The sequence below is a fragment of the Tenrec ecaudatus genome, unplaced genomic scaffold (genome assembly GCF_050624435.1).
Source record: "Tenrec ecaudatus isolate mTenEca1 unplaced genomic scaffold, mTenEca1.hap1 Scaffold_534, whole genome shotgun sequence".
Taxonomy (NCBI): Eukaryota; Metazoa; Chordata; class Mammalia; order Afrosoricida; family Tenrecidae; genus Tenrec; species Tenrec ecaudatus.
In genome coordinates, this window is record NW_027459449.1 from 1,071,321 (window position 1) to 1,079,163 (window position 7,843).

The following is a 7,843-nucleotide window of genomic DNA, read 5'->3' on the forward strand; positions in this document are numbered from 1 at the left end:
GTCATTCGATCCCCCCCAAAGGGGTCACGACCCACAAGTTGAGAACTGCTGATTCATAGGCTTTTCTTTTTGTTGTTGTTTTGTTTCTTTTGTTGCTTTTTTTTTGCTGTATTATTTTTTGTGCATATTATTATCTCTGTGGGTCTATCCAGATAAGTTAGGCGGGACAAAGAATCTGGAGGAAAAACAATGGAATCGGCAGTTCCAGGATTATCTGGGAGAGGGGGAGTAGGGGAAAGGAAGTATGTGTTTACAAACCCAGGGGCATAGGAACAACAAATGATCCAAAATCAATGGCAAGGAGGGAGTGGGAGACCAGGTAGGGCTTGAAAAAGGGCAAAGTAACTAAGAGGAATTACTGAACCCCAAATGAAGGCTGAGAATGAGAGTGGGACATGAGGAAAGGAATAGGAAATAGAGGCAAGAACTAGGAGGCAAAGGGCATTTATAGACGGCTAAATACAGGCATGTATATATATAAATATATTTATATATGATGATGTGCATATATTTATAGGTTTAGTATTAAGGTAGCAGATGGACATTGGGCCTCTACTCAAGTACTCCCTCAAAGCCAGAACACTTTGTTCTATTAATCTGGCATTCCATGATGCTTGCCTTCCTGACAGGATTGCTGAAGACAAAGCGGTATATAAGCAAATGTGGTAAAGAAAGCTTAAGATGACCGGGTATCAAAAGATAAAACATCTGGGTCTCAAAGGCTTGAAGATAAACAAGCTGCCATCTAGCTCAGAAGCAATAAAGCCCACATGGAAGAAGCACACCGGCCTGTGTGAACACAAGCTTTCAGTGGAATTAGGTATCAGGAATCAAAGAGGAAAAATCATATCATTGTGAATGAGGGGGAGTTCAGAATGGAGACCCAAGACCCATCTGTAGGCAACTGGACATCCCCTTACAGAAGGGTTATGGGGAGGAAAGCAGCCAGTCAGTGTGCAATATACCACTGAAGAAACATACAACTTTCATCCAGCTCTTTGTTCTTCCTCCCCCCTACTACCATGATCCCAAAGCTACCTTTGAAATCTGGCTAGACCAGAGGATGTACACTGGTACAGATAAGAACTGGAATCACAGGGAATCCAGGAGAGATAAACCCATCAGGACAAATAATGAGAGTAGTGATACCATAAGGATAAGGGGAAAGTGGGATAAAAAGAGGGAACCAATGACAATCATATGGGTCTGGGTCTCCACTCCTAACTCCCCATCATTCACAATGATATGATTTTTCCCCTTGGCATCAGCTGTTCATTTTTTCCCTCTCTCCCTGCTCCCCCCTCCCTCATGAGCCCTTGATAATTTATAAATTATTATTTTATCTTCTCTTACACTGCCCAGTGTCTCCCTTCACCTACTTTTCTGTTGCCCATCCCCCAGAGATAAGGTTATATGTAGATCTTTGTGATAGCTTTCCCCTTTCTACCTCCCCTTCCCTCCCGGAATTGCCATTCTCTCCATTGGTCCTGAGGGGTTCATCTGTCCTGGATTCCCTGTGTTTATAGTTCAAATCTGCACTGCTGTGCATCCTGTGGTCTAACCAGGTTTTCAAGTTAGAATTGGGATCATGATAATGGGGTGAGAGGAAGTGTTTAAGAACTAGAAGAAGGTTGTGAGTTTCATTATTGCTACAGTGAAAAAAAAGGTTTTTATTTTATTTGGATCCATAATCCGTGGCAAAAACTATCAATAAATCCAAAAACATATTTTTTGGAGAAAATCTTCTATAAAGGATCCACTTGAAGTGTTGAAATCAACATGGGGAGCTTGGCTCAAGTCAGACCATGGTATATTCATTACAACATATCAATTTTTTAAAAGTGGACAATGAGTAAAATTATATATTAATTTATTTTATTTTTTATTTGTGCAGAATATTGAATATACCACAGACAGGAAGAAGAATAAAAAAATTATCTTGGAAGGAGCACTAATGAAACATTTGGCTGCTAACTGCTCAGTCAGTAATTTGAAACTTCCAGCCACTTCACTGGAGAAAAATAAGGCTTTCTATTCCCACACATAGTTCCAGTGTAAGAAACCCACTGGGACAGCTCCACCCTCTCCTATTAGGCTGTTATGAATTTCAGTCCTCTCTATCACAGTGAGTTTGTACTTTTTTGTTTTTAGTCTCTTCGAAGAAGTTCAGGAAAAAATGTCATTAAAATCAAAGACGTTGAGGTATCATTCCCTCAGACATGAGACATATTACAGGAATGGAATAGTCCAGAGAAAAAAAACATGGTTGTTTTTTTTAAGTTTAACCAAAAAATAGAACCACATTCAATGGCTGTATTTTAACCATAGGGTGTAGTTTAACAATACAGGGGCTAATTGTGGCAGGCATTGTGGAAATAGTGAAAGACTAGGCAGGATTTCCTTCTGTTGTGCAAAGGGTCATTACGAATGAGGAGTGTGTCTACCAGTCTAAGTATCACCATCAATAAAAAGTAATTCCCACATATTGACCAACTGGATACATTGCCATCAGATTCATTCTGTTAATGAAGTCCTGAGACTATTACATTTCTAAACCGTGAAAGAGCTCAATATCCCATTTTTAGAAACCTATAGAAATGTTTCACTGCATGAAGTGAATAAAGAAAACTGTAGGGCTGAAGAAATTCTGACACTAGACAATCGGATAACCCATGTCCTCTGGTAGAGCTTTATATCCAGACTCTACACAGGAAGTTCTGATGCCCATCCCAATGAACCAAGTCCCAAACTATGAGGTTGACGCCTTACATAACCAGGCCTAAATCACATAAGGAAGATCATCCCAGTAATCCAGTGGATTATACCATATATACATTTGATAGCAATAGCTATCACGAAGCTTTATGAAGCCCCGTCTTTGTTCCCCTCCCCTGCCATGCTCTTACATTATAGACAACCCTCAGCTATTGGACATAGTGTTCCCAACAAGTCCTATCTAACCTTTATCTGGATAATGAAAATACCCTAGGCATCTTTAATACCATTTTGAAGCTCAAGCTTCTTGAAGTCAAATTGATGCATTCTTTACATGCAAGAAGCAGAAGTCTAGAAAGTTTGGAGTTGGTTGAATGAACTTGGTTCACACACCAGCCAAATGTTGAAATCTTCCCTTGTCATGCATAAACGTGAAAGATAGTATTCCCAGGTTTTAGCTCCCTCAACTGGACGATATTTCTCTCTGGCAAATCTGTGACCTGAAACTTAGCAGTAGATAATATTGAGTAGGGCAAGTCAGTGTCTTGGCCTGTACTTCTTACCCTAAGTGCTTCCTTGTGGCCTCAAAACCATGCTCCAATCTGAGTGTTTGCATTAAATAGAGGACCCCCTCTAAATTTAGGGTACTCTCCTCTTTTCTTCAGCCCCCTTAGTTGACATTCATGTCAGACAGGAGATATTTCTTTATCTCAGAGGATGAATGGATTCCAGGTCTTCCCAAAATGAAAACAGTGAATCTGAAGTACTGTATAGACTTGGGAGGTAAATGCTTAGGTTGAGTATAGATCTACATTGTTAAAGGTTGTCCTACAGCATTAAACCACACAGATGAATTTGATATTACCTTAGGTGATTTTTCAGGCACAACATATTATTTCAGTCCAAGTCAATGAACTCACTGTGTCAATTGTTTTTGTGCCATTAAAACACTAGTATTGTGCTTTAAAAATAATTTAGAAAAGTGTGATATGTGATCAATGGTTTTGTTGCTGCTGTTATTTATTGTGGACTGTTTCTAGTAACAATTATTTCTCTTTTTAAAAACCATTTTATTGGTGGCTCATACAATTCTCACAATCCATACATACATCCATTTGTCAAGCACATTTGTACATGTGTTGCCATCATAATTCTCAAAACATTTGCTTTCTACTTGAACCCTTTGCATCAGCTCTTCAGTTTTCCCCCTCCCTCCCGTTTCCTCCCTCACTAAAGAACTCTTGATAATTTCGAAATTATTATTGCTTTGTCATATCTTACACTGTCTGACGTCTCCCTTCTCCCACTTTTCTGTTGTCCATCCCCCAGGGAGGAAGTTATATGTAGAGACTTATAATCAGTTGCCCATTTAGAATTATTTCTTTCCATTTATGTTTTAGTTTATTTTTATACTTCATTATCTGAATATAACACAAACAACCCCTTGCTTTCCAGAACTTGGAAAGATTTTTTAGAGGTGAACAACAATAAATAAAATGAAATAAAGCAGGAAATACTAGGGGGACTTGGCTAAGGCAGAGACAACCTTAACAAGAACAAAAGCCCAGAGGGAGGTGTATTTTCTAGTCTCTACAGCTCTTGTGTTTAAGGATGCCCAATGTTATGGCTTTTGTGAAAGACAGCACATTACCAATAAGGAATGACAAGGTGTAGGTAGACAGATGACACTAAGAGTCAAGGTGAATGAGGGAAGAAGCTTAAAAGTACATGAGATGAAGGAAGGTAATGGCTGATGCAGTCACTCTCTTCCTGCCTGTGGAGGAGAAATGCAAAGCCCTAGACTGTAGGCGCAAGGTGCACAGCAGCACGGGGGAACTCCAGGGTGAGGTCTTGTGACTAGCTTTCAGAGGGTCTCTGCAAGCCTGGGGTTATGACCACTTTTAGACAGCAGATGAAGCAACAGCAATCTAGTTGAGAGGAATTACTAATAGGTGGAAGAAGGACAAGCATGATGGTAGGGTAAGGAGGAAGGTAAAAGGAAACAGAAGAAAGATCTAGGAAGCAAAGCTATGGATAGTGGTATAAGCATAGGTCTGTGCATATGTAAATACATTAATTCTGAAAACAGAGATCTTGACCTACATGCATATATTTATAAGGCAATACACTAAGATAGTAGATGGACTTTGGGACTCTGCTCAAGCCCTCCCTCAATGCAAGAACACTTTGTTCTAACAACCTGACCTTCTTTGATGCTCACCATACCAGCATGATCACTGAAGACAAAATGGGTACGTAAGCAAATGTGGTGAAGGAGAATAGTGCCTGGCTATCAAAATATATACTATCTGAGGTTTTAAAGGCTTGAAGTTTAAAAGAGGCTATCTAGTAGAGAAGCAATGGACCCACATGGAAGAAGCTCATCATCCTGTGTGATCATGAGGTGTCAAAGAGATAGGGTAATAGGCTTCATAAGACCACAAAGAAGCAAGCAAAACCCCCCAACACATTGCTGAGAATGAGGGGGGTTGTAGTAGAGACGCCACCTCTATCTGTAAACAATGGGACATCCCCTTACAGAAGGGTCACACTGAAAGGATGAGTCAACCTGGGGGCAGGATAACACTGATGAAACACAAATATTATTAGGTTCCTTGAGGCTTCCTCACACCCCACTATCATGACTCCAATTCTGCCTTTCCCTGTGGGCTAGACTGGAGCATGTGCACAGGTACAGAAAAGAGATAAGAGTTCACAACATACCGAATCTAGGAACAGGAATGGGAGTATTGATACCAGTCGGGGAAGCGAAAGGCAGGGAGGGGAGGGGAGGAAGGGGGAGCCAATCACAATGACAGACACATAACCACACACACACACCCCGGGGAAAAACACACAAAACATGGGGGAAGAGAGATAGCAGTCAGTGCAAGATACAAAAATAACAATAATTTAATATTTATCAAGGGGTGACAAGAGTGGGGGGAGAGGAAGAGAGGGGATAAAAGGAGCTGATACCAAGGTCTCAATGGAAAGTAAATGTTTAGAAATGAATGATGGAAATATATGTACAAATATTCTTGATACAATTGAATTGTGGATTGTTACAAGTCCCCAATAAAATTATCTTTTTAAAAAAGCACATGAAATGGATTAAGGAAAGAGATGACTTATCATCCATTCTGTCATCTTGGACTAGAGCATGGGTTTCAAGCTCTCTAAGTAATGTTGACAGAGGGAAAACGACACAAACAAGGAGACGGCTTATTGTCTTGGGTTCTAGGATATCCCATCCATAGTCTTGGTCTTCTAGGGAGACTGGATTAGCTAGTGTCTGGGCTGGAGTTTGTGAAACATGCTTAACCAGGAACTTGGAGCGAGGAAAACAAAATGAGTGTGGTGGGGAGAGGCTGTGCTTTGATAAAGGAGAGCAGCATTAGTCTGAGTGGCTAGTTGGACATCATTGGCACAGCCCTTTTGTAACCCCCAGGGTGTTTCTGAAGGCAGAGGGGTGTGAGGTTGCAGTCCTAGGATAAAGGGTAAGGTTTAGGGCCCCTCTAAAACTGATCTGCACGTCATGGTAATAAACAGATGCACAATTTTTTAGACTCTCTTATGCCCAGTCACCATGCATTTCTGGAATCTCCACGTCATCATTCCTCTAGGTCTTAGGGACAGCCTTCCAGCTCAGGGCTCTGAGACAGGTTGGTTTCAGAGGAAGGTGGGCTTCCAGCTCCCTCCTTGATCAATATTCTTAATCTAAGCTTGACTAAGTATTAACTTCTTCTGGAAAGACTGTCAGCTTATGGAAAATTACAAAAGAACTAAAAGGTGATAATAAGTTCAATAGATCAATAGATGCATTATACTGGATAAATCTGCCTAACAAAGCCTCTTTAGAGTGTTGAAAAACAATGATGTTACTTTGAGGACTAGGTTTATCTGACCCAAACCATGGCATTGCCGATTACCGCATATGCATATATAAGTGGGACATTGAATAAGGGAGAAATAAGAAGAATGAATGTGGTTGAATTATAGTGCATGGGCATTCAAATAGGCAAACAAATCTGTTTTGGCAGAAGTAAGGTCAGGGTGCTAGTTAGAGGGTAGGAAGTGAGAGCTCACATTAAATACTTTGGACATGTTGTCAGAAGTGACCAGTCCGTGGAGAAGGATGTTTTTTTTTTTTTTTGGTAAATTAGAGGGGCAGTGACAAATAGGAATCCCTCGACTACATGGATTGACACAGTGACTGAAGCAATGGGTTCATCCTAAACTGTGAGGATGCTGCAGGGGTGGGCAGAGTTTCATTCCCTTGTGCACAAGGTCCCTGTAAGATAGAACGGACACCATCAGAACTATCAACAACAAGAGCCTCAGAAATTACTAATCAACACCCAAGGCGTGCACAAAATGCTAAATAGTTATGTTTACAAAAGTTATTTCCATGCTATCAAATGCACAAAAGCTCAGGAGACATTCACTGGAATTTAAGTTCTAGTTTAAAAGAAGGAATGGGCCCTGCCCACTCACTGCGTTCTTCCCTCTGCCTTCCTTCCCCGCTGCGGGACGCCTCCTCGTACAGCCGGGAGCCCGGAGCCCGGAGCCATGGCCTCGGGCAACACCCTCTACAGCGCCATGGACGGCCCGGAGATGCCAGCCGAGATCGTGGAGCTGTGTGAGATCGAGGTGGAGACCATCCAGGTGGAAACCATCGAGACCACGGTGGTGGGCGAGGAGGACGTGGACTGGGACGATCGCGGAGGCGGGAGCGGCCATGGGCACACCGGCTACCACCACCAGCAGCAGCAGTCCATGATCGCGCTACAGCCGCCGGTCACCGTGGACCCGAGCCAGGTGCACCACCACCAGGAGGCGATCCTGGTGCAGACACGTGAGTTGGTGGTCGGCGCCGAGGAAGGCTTCGAGGGCCAGATCCCGATCCCAGTTCCAGCGCCGGCCAGCATTGGTGAAGAGGACGATGATGACTACATCGGCCTCAAGAGCAGCGGTAGCGACAGCTCTTGTGGGGCGGCGGCACCGGCAGGGGCGATGCGGGCAACAAGAAGTGGGAGCATGAGCAGGTGCAGATCAATCAAGACGCTGGAGGACCAGTTCTCTGTCACCCTATGGTCGTCAGATGAAAAAAAGGTCTTGACCATGA